The sequence below is a fragment of the Mesoplodon densirostris genome, chromosome 7 (assembly GCF_025265405.1).
Source record: "Mesoplodon densirostris isolate mMesDen1 chromosome 7, mMesDen1 primary haplotype, whole genome shotgun sequence".
Lineage (NCBI taxonomy): Eukaryota > Metazoa > Chordata > Mammalia > Artiodactyla > Ziphiidae > Mesoplodon > Mesoplodon densirostris.
The window spans coordinates 58,269,467-58,285,424 of NC_082667.1; the positions used below are offsets into that span (position 1 = coordinate 58,269,467).

The 15,958-nt window shown below is 37.2% G+C and overlaps 1 protein-coding gene and 2 pseudogenes across 1 annotated transcript in view; 1 reads left to right on the forward strand and 2 right to left on the reverse strand.

Moving 5' to 3' along the window:
* Window positions 1–15,958, reverse strand: part of RNF169 (ring finger protein 169) — an 86,745-nt gene that overhangs the window by 38,053 nt on the left and 32,734 nt on the right. The gene's annotated exons all lie outside the window — the stretch shown is intronic.
* LOC132493801 (glyoxalase domain-containing protein 4-like) lies at window positions 7,583–8,426 on the reverse strand (annotated as a pseudogene).
* On the forward strand, window positions 12,328–13,517 carry LOC132493208 (small ribosomal subunit protein mS31-like; annotated as a pseudogene).

Sequence of the window (15,958 nt, forward strand, 5' to 3'; positions counted from 1 at the left end):
TATATTCTAAAAGAGAAGCTGTTTAGTCATAACGCACGGGTACACTGCCATAGTTTCCCCAAATTGGTTGTACAAATTACACTCCCACCCCAACCTGCAATGTAGCAGAATGACAGTTGCTCTCAACCTTGTTAACACTCAGTATTGTCTATTTTAGCCATTTCAGTGCATATATATTGATACTGTATTATGACTTCAATTTGCATTTCTCTGATGACTAAAGATCTAGAGCAGCTTTTCATGTCTTTATTGACTATTTGGAAATTCTCTTTTATGACGTGCCTATTCACATTGTTGCCCTTTCTCCTTTAAAATATTTGGGATTTTCCCTAGTAATTTGTAGGAGTTATTTATATATTTTTGAATATGAGGCAGTTTTCAAGAAAAAAAAGATACCTACAAGATACATACATACACTCACCCACACACCCACACTTTTTTTCCCCTCTCACGGTAGCTTGCCTTTTTTTTTTTTTTTTTTGCGGTACGCGGGCCTCTCACTGTTGTGGCCTCTCCCGTTGTGGAGCACAGGCTCCGGACACGCAGGCTCAGCAGCCATGGCTCATGGGCCCAGCCGCTCCGCGGCATGTGGGATCTTCCCGGACCGGGGCACGAACCTGTGGGGATTCTCAACCACTGCGCCACCAGGGAAGCCCACTTGCCTTTTTCACTCTCTTGTTAGTGCCTTTTAAAGACAAGATGCTCCAGGTTTTAATACAGTTTAATTTAACATTAGTGTTTTTTATATCCCATTTCAGAAATTCTCTCATGGTATCTTTAAGGAGCTTATTATTTGACCTTTCACATTTAGATCTCCAATCCACTTTGAACTGATTTTTAAAAAATCAACTATGTTAAGGCATAATCTACATATGATAAAATGATCACATAGAATGCACAGCTCGATGAATTTTGACAAATGTATATATCCATGTAACTGTATCCCTAATCAAGATATAGAACATTTTTACCACCCAAAAAAGTCCCTTCAAACCCACTAGTGGGAATTCCTTGGCGGTCCAGTGGCTAGGATTCCGTGCTTTCACTGCCGAGGGCCCAGGTTCGATTCCTGTCCAGGAAACTAAGATCCCACAAGCCTTGCAGCACAGACAAAAACAAAAACAAAGACAAATGACAAAAAAAAAAAACCCACTAAAAAAACCCCACTAGTAATCAATCTCCCACGCTACTCAGCCCTAAGCAACCCTTAATCTTATAACTATGACTACAGATTAGTTTTGCCTGTTATAAAATCATACAGCATATATTCCTTTATGTCAGGATTCATTCACAGCATATTTTTGATATTCATCCATGTTACTAAGTTTATTATATTATATTCCTTTTATGGATGAGTTATATTCCATTGTATGAATATACCACAATTTGTTTATCCATTCAAGTATTGTACATTTGGGCTGTATTCAGTTTGGGGCTGTTATAAAGCTGTTATGAACATTCATGTCTTTCTGTGAACAGATGTTTTTATTTAGCTTGTCTAAACAGCTACAAGTGGAATTGCTGGGTCAAGTAGTAAGTATATGTTTAAATTTATAAACTGCCAAAATGTTTCCCATGGAGGTTATACCATTTTACACAGTCAGCCCTCCACATCCGTGGGTTCCACCATCAGTGGATTTAACCAACCACAGATCAAAAATCAAACATCAATCTGTCTTTGGTGGAACCCATGTACACCAAACCCACAGATACCAAAGGCCAACTGTACTCTGCAATTTTATATAAGGGACTTGAGCATCCATGGATTTTGGTATCCACGGGGTTTCTGGAACCATTCCCCCACAAATACCGAGGGAGGATTATATTCCCACTAACAATGCATGAGAGTTCCAGCTTATTTACATTCTCATACTCATTTGGACAGGTGGAATTCTTAGCCTTTTAATTTTAGCTATTCCAGAGGATGTAGGGGATATCCTATATGCGATTTTAATGAGTATTTCCCTGCTGGTTAATTATGTTGAGCATCTTTTCATATGTTTAGAAGCATGTCTTCTTTTGTGAAGTGTCTATTTTCAATAAAGCCTTTTATCCTATTTTTTTAACCTTATTATTAGGTGCATGAAGTTTTTTTAAATAAGTTCTGGATAAAAGTCCACTGTTAGATACACATTTTGAGAATATCTTCTCCCAGTCTTTGCTTTGCCTATTTCTTAAATGAGTGGAGGTTTTTAACTTTAATAAAATTCAATATCATTTTTTTCTTCTGTGATTAGGAATATTTGGGTTCTTGTCTAGTAAATCTTTGCCTACCCCAAAGTCAATAACTTTTTATTCTGTTTTCTTCTGCATAGTTTTAGCTTTTACATTTAGTCTATGATGCATTTTGAATTAATGTTTGTATATGGTATAAAGGAGAGATCAAGATTGACTTTTACTTATTCATAGGATATTCAGTTTGCTCCAGCACTGTTGTTGAAAAGACTGTTCTTTTGCCACTGAACTACTTTTGTGCCTTTGTGAACATCAACTGACTATATATGAGTGGGTCTATTCCAGGACTATACTCTATTCCATTGATTATATGTCTTTTCCTTATGCCGACACCATAGTGTCTTGATGACTATCATTTTAAAATCTGCAAGTAAAGTCCTCCAATAATAACAGTCATATTCACAGACAACATGATCCTCCATGTAGAAAATCCACTAGAATCTACAAAAAAGCTACTAAAACTACTAAATGAGTTTAGCACAGTTGTAGGATAAAATATCAAAATATAAAAACCAACAGTACTTTTATATACTCGCAAGAATTATAACACTTACAGTAATATCCAAAAATGTGAAATACTTAAGATAAATCTGACAAAATATCTGGAAAGTGAAAACCACAAAACACTGCCAAGAGAAACTAAAGAAGACCTAAATAAATAGAAGAATACCATGTTGACGGATATGAAGACTCAATTATTGAGATGTCAGTTCTCTCCAAATTGATCTATAGACTCAATGCAATCCCAATCAGAATGCCAGCAAGTTTTTTTGTAGAAACTGGCAAGCCAATACTAAAATTCAGATGGATATACAGAGAACCAAGAAGCCAAAATAACTTTGAAAAAGAACAAAATTGGAGGATTAATACTAACGGATTTTAAGACTTATTATAAAGCTACAATAATCAAAACAGCATGGTATTGGTGTGAAAATAAACAAACAGATCAATGGTACAGATACAATACAGAGTTTAGAAATAAACCCATAGATATATGGGTAACTAATTTTTCACAAAGGTGCAAAAGGCAATCCAATGGAGAAAGGATAGTCTTTTCAACAAATGGTGCCAGAATAACTGGGAAATCCATACGCATACCATATATAAAAATTAACTCAAAATGGATCACAGACCTACATGTAAAGCCTAAAACTCTAAAATGGGGCCTCCCTGGTGGCGCAAGTGGTTAGGAGTCCGCCTGCCGATGCAGGGGATGCAGGTTCGTGCCCCGGTCTGGGAGGATCCCATATGCCGCGGAGCGGCTGGGCCCGTGAGCCATGGCCGCTGGGCCTGCGCATCCGGAGCCTGTGCTCCGCAACGGAAGAGGCCACAACAGTGAGAGGCCCACATACCGCAAAAAGAAAAAAAAAAAAAAAAAAAAAACTCTAAAATGTCTGGAAGAAAACATAGGAGAAAATCTTTGTGACTTTGGGCTGGGAAAAGAATTCTTGGATATAACACCAAAAGCAAAATCCACAAAGGAAAAAAAAAGTATAAACTGTATTTTTTAAAATAAATTTATTTATTTATTTATTTATTTTTTGGCTGCTTTGGTTCTTTGTTGCTGTGAGCAGCTTTCTCTAGTTGCAGCAAGCGGGGGCTACTTTCGTTGTGGTGTGCGGGCTTCTATTGCAGTGGCTTCTCTCGTTGCAGAGCATGGGCTCTAGGCGCACAGGCTTCAGGAGTTGTGGCACGTGGGCTCTAGAACGCAGGCTCAGTAGTTGTGGCCCATGGGCTTAACTGCTCTGCGGCATGTGGGATCTTCCCAGACCAGGCCTCGAACCCGTGTCCCCTACACTGACAGGCGGATTCTTTTTTTTTTTTTTTTTTTTTGGTATGCGGGCCTCTCACTGTTGTGGCCTCTCCCGTTACGGAGCACAGGCTCCGGACGCGCAGGCTCAGCAGCCATGGCTCACAGGCCCAGACGCTCCGCGGAATGTGGGATCTTCCCGGACCGGGGTACGAAACCGTGTCCCCTGCATTGGCAGGCGGACTCTCAATCACTGCGCCACCAGGGAAGCCCGACAGGCGGATTCTTAACCACTGCGCCACCAGGGAAGCCGTAAACTGTATTTTTTGAAAGTTAAAAACTTCTACCCATCAAAAGGCTCTAAGAAAATGAAAAGACTGACACACACTGGGAGAAGAATATTTGCAAAGCATATACCTGTTAAGACTTGTATCTGAAGATCTTTCAAAATTCAACAGCAAGAAAATACAAATAAACACATGAAAAGATGCTCAACATCACTGGTCATCAGGGAAATACAAATTAAAAACCACAATGAGGTACCACTACACACCAGTTAGAATTGCTAAAATTAAAAAGACTCACCACAGCAAACGTGGACAAAGATTGAGAGAAACCAGAACTTTCATACTCTACTGGTAGGAATTAAAATGGTAAAACCACTTTGGAAAAGTTTGGCAGTTTCTTAAAAAAGGACACACACCTACCATATGATCCAGCCATCTCATGCCTAAGTATTTACCTAAGAGAAAAAAAAGTTTATTCTATACAAAGACTTGCATGTGAATGTTCACAGTAGCTTTATTTGTAATAGCCAAGAACTGGAAACAACCCAAATGTCTACTAACAGGCAAACAGATAAACAAATTGTGACATATCCATACAATGAAATAGTACTCTGCAATAAAAAAGAATAAACTATTGATACATGTAATAAGTGAATGAATCTCAAACTAATTATGCTGAGTAAAAAAGCCAAATAGAAAAGCATAAACAACTTATGCCAAAAAGAACAAACAGGTTAATTGGACTTCATCAAAATTAAAAACTTTTGTGCAAAGGACACTATCAAAAAAGTGAAAAGACAACCTATAGAGTGGGAGAAAATATTTGCAAATCATGTATCTGATAAGGATTTAATATTCAGAATACATAAAAAACTCTTACAACTCAACAACCAAAAGACAAACAACCCAATTCAAAACTAAGCAAAAGACTTGAAGAGACAATTTCTCCAAAGAAGAGATATAAAATGGTCAATAAGCACATGAAAAAAGGCTCAACATCATTATTCATTAGGGAAATGCAAATCAAAACCTAATGAGATACCCACTAGAATATTTTTTTAAAAATCAGAAAATAACAAGTGCTAACAAGAACATGGAGTAATTGGAGCCCTCATACATTGCTAGTAGGAATGTAAAATGGTGCAGCTGCTGTAGAAAACAGTATGATGATTTCTCAAAAAATTAAACATTCAATTATTCCCATGACCCAGCAATTCCACTCCTAATTATATACCCAAAATAAAACCAGGGGTCAAAGAGATACTTGTATTCCAATGTTTATTGCAGCATTATTCACAAAAGCCAAAAAGTAGGAAGGAGATGAAAGGATCAACAAAATGTGATATATGCATACAATGGGATATCCAGCCAAGAAAAGGAATGTAGTACTAAAACATGTTACAATGTGAATAAACCTTGAAAACATTATGCTGAGTGAAATAAGCCAGGTCACAAAAGGACAAATACAATATGATTCCACTTGCATATCTAGAATAGGCAAATTTGTAGAAAGAAGGTTAGAGGTTACTAGGGCCTGGGGTGATGGTAGAATGGGGAGATATTAATGGGTATACAGTTTCTGTTTGGAGTGATCAAAATATTTCAGAAAAAGAAAGCAGTGATGATTGCACAACACTGTGAATGTACTTAAGGCTGCTGAATTGTACACCTGAAGTGGTTAAAATGGCAAATTTTATGTCATATATTTTACAGCACAACCTATTATATAAGTATCATGAAGTTCCAGCTAGCTTTCTATCCTTTTAGATACTACAATAAACAATCTGTGTGACAGGTTTACTCAAGGCAATATCCTAGTAGGAGGCTTCAACTAGTCTTCTGATTAGAATCAGGTAGTTGAATTGTCTAACAGCTAAACACAGGGGCAAACAGAATTCCTAGCCATAGGGCAAGGCGCTGTCAAAGGAATAGACTGTTGGGCTCACTAGATTCTTAAGTCCTGTTCATGCAAGGGTGGAGATGCCTTTAGAATATTTGTAGCTAATCCATATGTCTTGAATAATACTCATATCACCATGAAAAATTATTTATCTTCGTAACTGTAGAATCTGAGTGATGGGTATACAGGGGTTTTAGTGTTCATTTTATTGTTCTTTTTTTATATTTATTTAAATATTATACAAATTAAAAATTTAGAAATCATTTATAACATCCATTATGCAAGTTAAAGAACCTCAGATGCTGGGTGATTATAGAAATAATTGAAGGGCTTATAGGAGCCTATGCAGAGAAAGTTCTGATTATAGTCTCTCAAATGCTAAGTAACTACTCCAGAGTATGTATTCCCTATTAGTACTTCAATGTTAACTAGCCATCCTTAGAGTTTAAAGCAAAACACATATACACCACACTGTTTCAAATGAGATATTTTAAAATACATTTCATAACATCCAGAATGTATTTCTTTCTATCACAGATTTTTAACACAAATTGCTTGTGTCCAATTGCTTGTTTTCAAATTTCCCTTCCCTCAGACACTATGAGCTTCTATCAACCTGGAACCATGCTATTCGTCCTTGATTTCCCCCCTCCCACTTTAGTTCTGGACATAGGGCCTGTATTCAATAAGTTTAATTCCACAGATATTTACAGAGCACTAGGGTCTATGTGTTAGGCATTGCTTCTAGTGATGAGTATACAGCCCTGATCGAAAATGACAAACTTGTTTGCATGGTGCTTATATTCTATAAGAATGTGATTGAAATGAAAGATGTGATTGGACTAATCAATTTTTAAAAGGTCTTCCAACAAATATTCTCTGCAATACAAACTATACCTATTTTGGTGACCCTACCAGTCTCCATGCTTTGGGGAGCTTCTCTCAATTCCACAATAAAAGGTAACCAACCCGACAGTGTCATGAACACAGGGCTGGTGGGAAGAGTGCTGCTCAATGGCATTTATTTTTTTAAATTTGGATTTAATTGTTCTCATTAAATCTACATGCTTATCAAAATTCCCTCCATCCCCAACCAAAGATAATGTTCCATATAGCTGTCCCAGGCTGGAGAAGAATTTATTACTAATCTAACACAGTCACACACAGAATGTGCCCTTACAGTGACAGCGCAGATGACAGCAAGAGTTCTCCTCTAAATGGATTGGTAATGATAAGATTTTTTCTCTAAAATATATCAGAGCTCTCAAAGGTTAAAATACACAAATCTTCACCACCCCAGCCTCTTTGCCTATATAGGAAACCATCAAGTTGTGAGAGCATTTATCACGCATCAGGCCTCACAGGTGTTCGACAGGAATCACTAACGCCTGTTCCATGTGATGTCTTCAGTTAACCTGAAGCCTTTGGTTTATTTTGTGGAGCAAACCATTCATCTCTTTTAACTTCTGCCATTGCATCAGCCAACAATTTGCTTCCCTCTGGATCCATCTTCGAGAGTTCTCGAAATGCTTGATCCCCCACAAAGCAAATTTCATGTCCATCAGGGTCAGTCAGAATGATCACTTGCACTGTTGCTTTCCCTGGAGTGTCCAGACTCACGAGGAGAGTCAGAATCTTCTGATTCTCCCTTTTTAACAAGTCTTCTAAGTCTGACAACTCTTTCTGGGGGCAAGAAAAGGCAATTCGTCCAAAAGCTGCTGCATGATCAACTGCCCCCTGGATGCCCTGTAGCTCCAGCTTACACTGGTTTTCAGCATAGCCCAGCAAAACTCTCTGCTTCTTTTCATCTCTTTCATAAATTTTCATTCCCAGCAGATTAGACCAGTAGTTCAAGGACTTCTGTAGATCAGAAACTGCTAGTTACTTTTAATACAGGATCTGACTGAGGTGGACTGCGGTTCTGCAAATAGAACTTATATCCTCTGGGGGCTTCGGTTTCAAAAACACCTACTGCAACTTCATTGAGTGGCCACTCCAGCTTCCTGGCTTTGCAGACAGCCTGGCTAGAAGCAAGCGTGATACCCATGAAGTCACCACCAAGCTATAGTCTCCGATGCCATAACTGTAAGTCAGTTCTGCAACAAAACGCTCATCCTCAGGTCCAAATTCTATCACTGATTTACTCCATTTCCCATCACAAGGCCTTCATCCCCAGGACATCACAATAGAAACACACCATCTGGAAGCGGTTTCCCACTTTGAACACGAAGTGCAGAGCCCTGAGAGTCGCCATGACCACCTACACTACCCACCCCTCACGCGTACAGCGCCGTGCTGCCCACAGGTGACACCAGCGCAGTAATCCCAATGGCACTGTAAAGATTAGAGGCTCATGCATCCATAATTTTCTCATTTTCATATCTAGATTGGTAAAATGGTCCACCACCCTATGATAGTAGACTACAGAAATAATTTGTGAGAGTTGTAGGACCTTCTAGCCTCATGGTGTTTCCTTAATCTTTCCCCTAACACACAACTAACAGATTTTTCCTATAAAATATGATTATATATATATAAAAACATATAGTAAATTATATGAGTTATACATATATAACTCATTTCCTACATTTTCTAGTTATCTCTGGGCCAAAGGTTCTCAACTGGGACCCCAGACCCTTAAGAGGATTCACAAAGGTAGTGATGGAAATCTTTAATTTTCAATATATTTTTAACAATCTAACAAATCATATACTTATAGTCCATAAGGTTCTACCCACTAAATACCTCAATAAATAGGTTGAATACATTTTTTTTTTGTTGTTGTTGTTGTTGTGGTACGCGGGCCTCTCACTGTTGTGGCCTCTCCCGTTGCTGAGCACAGTCTCCGGACGCGCAGGCTCAGCAGCCATGGCTCACGGGTCCAGCCGCTCCGCGGCATGTGGGATCTTCCCGGACTGGGGCACGAACCCGTGTCCCCTGCATCGGCAGGCGGACTCTCAACCACTGCGCCACCAGGGAAGCCCAGTTGAATACATTTTTGTTGCTTATCTAGAGCTTATTCTTTAATAGAAGACATTAACACTATTTTAAATTGTTAAAGGGGTTATGAAAAGAGTATATATTATAAGCTGATAAAGTTGGGGACCACTGCTTCAGAAACACTACTCCAAACAATGATGAACTTGTTAGATATTCAAATTAATGTCAGAACATTTCAATTTACTTTGGTATCTATAGTGATCAATGCTTTGCATCTTCCATCTGGTTCCTAGGCTCTCATTTGATTCTAACAGTTACCACTTATATAGGGTCTAATTGGTGACTACTGCTGATGCAACCCACAAAAAGAAAGTGTTTGGGGTAAGTAAGGACTACTTGAAGCTTCCATCTCACAGAATCCAGAAATCGTAGCAAATCTTGCATACAAGGCAAAAGCCATGACTTCTACTTGAACAATCACATAGACAGCACCAAAGCAACTATTTGCTCTTATGATTCTTACCTAATTTTAACAAAATCACACTGATAACACTATGCTCTCTTCACTTTAAATTCTTAAACACCTTTCAATTTAAATGTTATGTTTAGAATAATAAAATATTTAAATAATAAATATTTAAATATTTATGCCAATATAACATTTTACAAATTTTCTCCTTTATGTAATAAAGTGTTTTAAATTACTTCAATATAGGTTTTAATTACATGTGCTCTACAGAAATGCATATAAAATTAATTTTAAGCGTTAAAGTTTATACATAAATTGAACCAGCAGATACTAAGTCATAGGTTTAGTTGCCAAGCTAAAAGGCTATATGAAGGGGTGTGCACTCACAAGAAGTATAAAGTAAGAGCTCTAAATCATTGATTATGAAAAGGCAAAGACAGGTCTTCACTGTCCAAAGCTCAAGAAAAATGGGAATCATTTATCGTTCATACCACTAACTTTCCAGCTTCCAACCATGACTTTTTGACAGTCAGCCACTTCTCACTCAAATGAACAAATTAAAAAATGGCAGTAATGGAGGGGGGTTACTTTGTGCTAAATTTTTTTTAATTCCAAATTTTAAAGAATAATAATAATTCTTATATATGGATTACTATGTGCCAGGCACTATTTCACAATAACCCTATAAGCTAGGTACTATGGGGTCCACTTTACAGACCAGGAAACTAAGAAATGGAGAGATGAACTAACTTGCCCAAATTCACATGGAGAGTCAGGATTTGAACTTAGATGGCTCTTAAGCACTTTAATAAACTGCCTCTCAGCTAAGAGCAAAATAGCCACATCATTTGTATTGTGATTTACTGAGCACCTGCAATTTTTTTTTAAAGTTTGAGATAAACAAAAGAGTTGACTCTCAGATGTAAGCAGCAAATGAGGTTTTAAACTCTCATCTGAATCCAAAAAAATCAAACCAAGTTTGCAATTTTACTGAAAGCGGATTACCTGTGAATTTTTACACAGATTTGGAGATGGGAAATTTTTAAAATTATCTTGTGGAATCTTTTTCAAATATCATATTTTTAAAAGTGATTTCTGATTCTTTTTTTTTTTTTTTTTTGCAGTACGCAGGCCTCTCACTGTTGTGGCCTCTCCCATTGCGGAGCACAGGCTCCGGATGCGCAGGCTCAGCGGCCATGGCTCACGGGCCCAGCCGCTCCGCGGCATGTGGGATCTTCCCGGACCGGGGCACGAACCCGTGTCCCCTGCATTGGCAGGCGGACTCTCAACCACTGCGCCACCAGGGAAGCCCAATTTCTGATTCTTGAATGGTTTGGTTTTAAGTAAAATATTAGCATGCATGTAATATATCACAATGATATTTTCTGTTATTTTACATAGCCATTAAAAATGTTGGCATGGATTGAAATGCACTGATGTGGAAAGCTTCCTATGATATGTTAAATAAAACGGTCAGTAAAAATGGCATGTAAAGTGTGATCCTAAATCTATTCTGTAAAAAGTCTTAAGCTTAAGTTTATGATAAACATTTTTCCTTCCAGTTTTATTGAGATACAATTGACATACAGCACTGTACAAGTTCAAAGTGTAGTATAATGATTTGACTTAATACATCATGAAATGATTACCACAATAAGTGTAAAGAACATCCATCATCTCATACAGATTCAACATTAAAGAAGAAAAATTTTTTTCCTTGTGATGAGAACTCAGGATTTACTCTTAACTTTCTTTTTTTTAAAATTAATTAATTTCTTTCTTTTGGGGGGCATTGGGTCTTCGTTGCTGCATGCAGGCTTTTTCTAGTTGCGGTGAGTAGGGGCTACTCTTCATTGCGGTGCGCAGGCTTCTCATTGTGGTGGCTTCTCCTGTGTGGAGCACAGGCTCTAGGCATGCGGGCTTCAGTAGTTGTGGCATGCAGGCTTCAGTAGTTGTGGCTCATGGGTTCTAGAGCACAGGCTCAGTAGTTGTGGCACATGGACTTAGTTGCTCCGTAGCATGTGGGATCTTCCTGGACTAGGGCTCGAGCCCGTGTCCCGTGCATTACAGGCAGATTCTTAATCACTGCACCACCAGGGAAGTCCCTCTCTTAACTTTCATATACAGCAGTGTTAATTATATTTATCATGTTGTACATTACCTCCTTAGTACTTACTTATCTTATGACTTGGAACTTTATACCTTTTGACTGTCATCATCCAATTCCCTTTCCCACCACCTCCTGCCTCTGGTAATCACAAATCTGATCTCTTTTTCTGTAAGTTTGCTTGTTTGTTCTTGAAGTACAACTGACCTGCAACACTATGTTAGTTCCTGTTACACAACATAGTGATTCAATATTTCTGTACTCAAAATGATCACCATGATAAATCTAGTTATGATCTGTCACAATACAATGATATTACATAGTTATTTACTATATTTCCCCACACTGTACATTTCATACTCATGACTCATCTGTTCTGCAACTGTAAGTCTGTACCTCTTACCTATTTCTTTCCTCCCCTCTCCCCTCTGGCAACCACCTGTTTGTTCTCTGTATCTGTAACTGTTTCTGTTTTGTTACGTCTGTTCGTTTGTTTTGTTTTTTAGATTCCACATATAAGTGAAATCATACAGTATTGGTCTCTCTCTGACTTATTCACTAAGCGTAATGGGGGTGGGGCATGTTTGGCAGAGGATGCACTACCCCCATTGTATTCCCACTTCAGCTTGTTTCTCCACAATGTTTCCAAGAGTCTGGGGGACCCTACCCCTTTGCCCCCTTTCCCACCTCCCTTTGTGCTCTGGAGGCCTAGAGGAATTGGTAGCTGCGATTTGTGTTATTCCCTTCTCTGAATGTAACGGTCAGAACAAAAAAAATAATATCCAAAGATACTTTGGTACTAACAGCATGATCTACAGCAAGAGAGATAAGCATTTGGCTCCAATCCATGAGATTCCAAGGAGAGAGACAGCCAAGACAGTGTAAAGAAGAATAAGAAAAAAGACTTGATAAATATTATTAAGGGCTTGAAAGTTGAAAGCACAGTAAATGTACAAAAACAAAGCCGCCCAAGAGAAGACAACTTAAAAGTGTGGAGGCTACAACCAGCAGACTTCAAAAAGCTCCAGAAGATGCCCCCAAAAGAGAAGTGAACCCGAGTCCTGAGTTGGTGGTGGCTGCATCTGCTGTTGCAGACTATCCCTTTTGACAAGCAGATGACCAAGTCAGAGCTGCTCCAGCAGCATAAGGAAGACTCAAGGGCACAGAAAGAGGGTGAAAGACCTAAAATTAGTTTCAGTAACATCATATCAGCTACGAAAGTTGCCAGATCTGCCTGCCACAGCTAGAGTTAGTACAAGACTAGTGAATCAGATGCAGTTTGATGAAGGAGCTGATGATGATACCTGATCTTAAGACCACTGATCTTAGAACAAGTTTTAGGAAAAATATATTCAAAGGCAAGAGGCTTAATATTTTGGGGCTTAAGGCAGTTACTAAAGAGGCACCTGACACACAGAGACAGCACCTTCACTTTGGATTGTGGAATTTGCTAAGCAGTTAGCCGCAGTCAATGAACAGTCCTTTCAGAACGATTCCAAAGAGATGAGCCAATGGACAAAAGAGGAGAACCTGTGGGAGTCCCAATTAACAATGAAGCAGGTTTTGATGATAAGGGTTCAGAATCTCATGAACATATATTTCTGGATAAACACCTGGAGGATTTTCCAAAACAAGGATCAACTCGCCACTTCATGAGTTGGTGACCTGGCCTTTCCAAAAACCCATATCTGAGTGTTAAGCAGAAGGTCGAACACGTAGAGTGGTTTAGAAATTATTTTAATGAAAAACAGGATGTTCTAAAAGAGAGTGACATACAGTTCAATGGGAAATTTTTATTTCAAGCTATTGGAGATTGGTATTATAAATAAAATAATTTGACTAGAAAAAAATACGATAAACATTTAAATATGGTTATTAGGTAGCAGAATTACTGGTAATTTTCCCTTTCTCTTTTAAATCTTTTTATAATTTTTTTCTTTTTACAATTCACAGAATTTTATAATTCTGCTTTTATAAATAAGAAAAAATAAAGCTGTTTAAATTTACTATAAGCTTCACTAATCAGATACTTTAACAAAATGTTTTATTTTGTACAAGGGACAGAAGAGTTGTGACTGTTTCTAGAAAATTCTCTCATTTGGCTTTCAAGTAGCACTGAAATGATTTTATTTAAACTAGTCTCTAAACCATATAAAATATTATACTAATGTAGTAACCTTATAACTATTGATCGTCTCCTCTCAAAAATGAAAGAGACAAGGAAAAACAGGACATTACAGATATAACATGAATAACCTGCAATTCTAATTAAATTTGATCATGCTTTGAATTTCCCAAATGTGTTGTTTTCTTTGAAAAGCATATAACTTGATAAAGTTGTTTCTCCTTGTCTGGGTAGTTGTAAATAGCAAAAGACAACCACGTTAACACTTTCAGATTTTGAACATCCTGTAAACTAAACAGTTGTTCCCTCGTGCAGTCAAAATTAAAACTTATTCTTTTGAGAGTTTTTCCTTCTTAGTACCATATAGCTTACCTGATCTTAAAGATGTACTATGAGATTCTGTATTTATTTCTTATTCTAGAAAGATGCACATCAGCACATACCCAAGTATGCATTTCCTCAAAGATGACATATTAACATTTCAGAGGAAGAAGAATAGAAAATAATGTAGTAAAAAGAACTCTAGAAATCTTAAAATACATCTAGTTCTATCATGAACCAGCTGTATATCCTTACACATGTCATTTCTCTTAAAAGAAGGGGCTTTGAAACTGGATGATCAACAATTCAATCTGTATGTAATAAATATATAAGTGCAAGATATTACATTAGATGTGGTGGAGAGTTAAAGAGACTAAACAAAGATCCATCTTGAAAGATTTTACAATCTAATAGGAAAAAAATTTTTTAAACAAGCAAACAACCTGCTGCTTCCATGGTGCAACAGAACATATTTTAATAAATACAAGCTTCTTTTAAAATAAGTAAATTAAAAAAATAAGGGAAAGGCCAAATCAATATTCAGCTCATGATACACTGTACAGCCAAACAGATTTAAGTGAAATGTTCAAGCTTTAATAAAGTACACTATATTTTACAGTTTATGGCAGAAAAATAATAAAAGGAAATTTAAAGATATATTATTTCAAAGATAATTAGGCCCTAAAAGTTTACTTACCTTTAAAAAACTCCTTCAGAAAAGTTAATGTCTGCCTTATAGAGTCATTACTCACTTCAGTAACCCATTGACTGTATCTGATTACTCTGTGCTCTGGCTAAGGACTAGAACTGCATGCTTACTACTTGAATAATTCAGCCAACAATGGGGAGAAAATACTCCTCAAAAACGAACCAGTGGTGAGGCAGAAAAAAGAAAATGGATAGGTCAGTAAACCAATTCAGAGAAAGCCTAAACCACTCATGTGATCTGCAGAATTATCAAAAGCAGTTCATCTTTCCCACTACAGAAACCAGGGAGATAAGCAGTCTAGAAGCAAAGGCTGTTTTTTTCCCCCTACCTTTAACCTTTCAGAGTCTAATGATTCAAAGAAGACAAACAAGGGCAAGCTGGATTATATGTTTCCAAAATCTAATATAAAGCAACTATTATTTAACCATGTGGTCAAAGCTAAGCACCTAACAAACTGTATAAGCAGAAGGAATAATGGTGTAAATAATAAGCTTAATGCAACCAATAAATAGAATTTATAGGGATGAATCAATTATTTCAAAACACAAAATGACTAACAGTCAATCTTATATAGATTAGAACCATAAAGAGATCAATATTGAAATAATTTCTCCATAAAACTTATTTTTTCATTTCAACATATATTTACTGCAGACAAGAATATAACAAGATGGGCGACTGGGATTGACATGTATATACTGATGTGATAAAACTGATGACTAATAAAAACCTGCTGTATAAAAAAGTAAAATAAAATTCAAAAAAAGAATATAATAAGAATATAAATATTCAAGAATGAATACAACAAAATTCTTTCCCCAATCAATGTAACAAGATGGAGGACTAAGCACATGCTAATTTTCTCCTTCTACTTAAAACACCATAAAATGTCAGAAAATTTCTTTTTAATAGAATACATCTATAAAAGCACAGCAAAAATGGCATGCCATTAGCAATCAAGATCACAAATATCCAAAAGATGGAACTAGTTTTCACACCTAAAGGTTATAAGCAAGCAATTCATAGAAAACCTGTAAATGGCCTGTAAGCACAAGATGCTCCTTCTCTCTAGTAACCAGGGCAATGTAAATTAAAACAATGAGATATTTTATTCA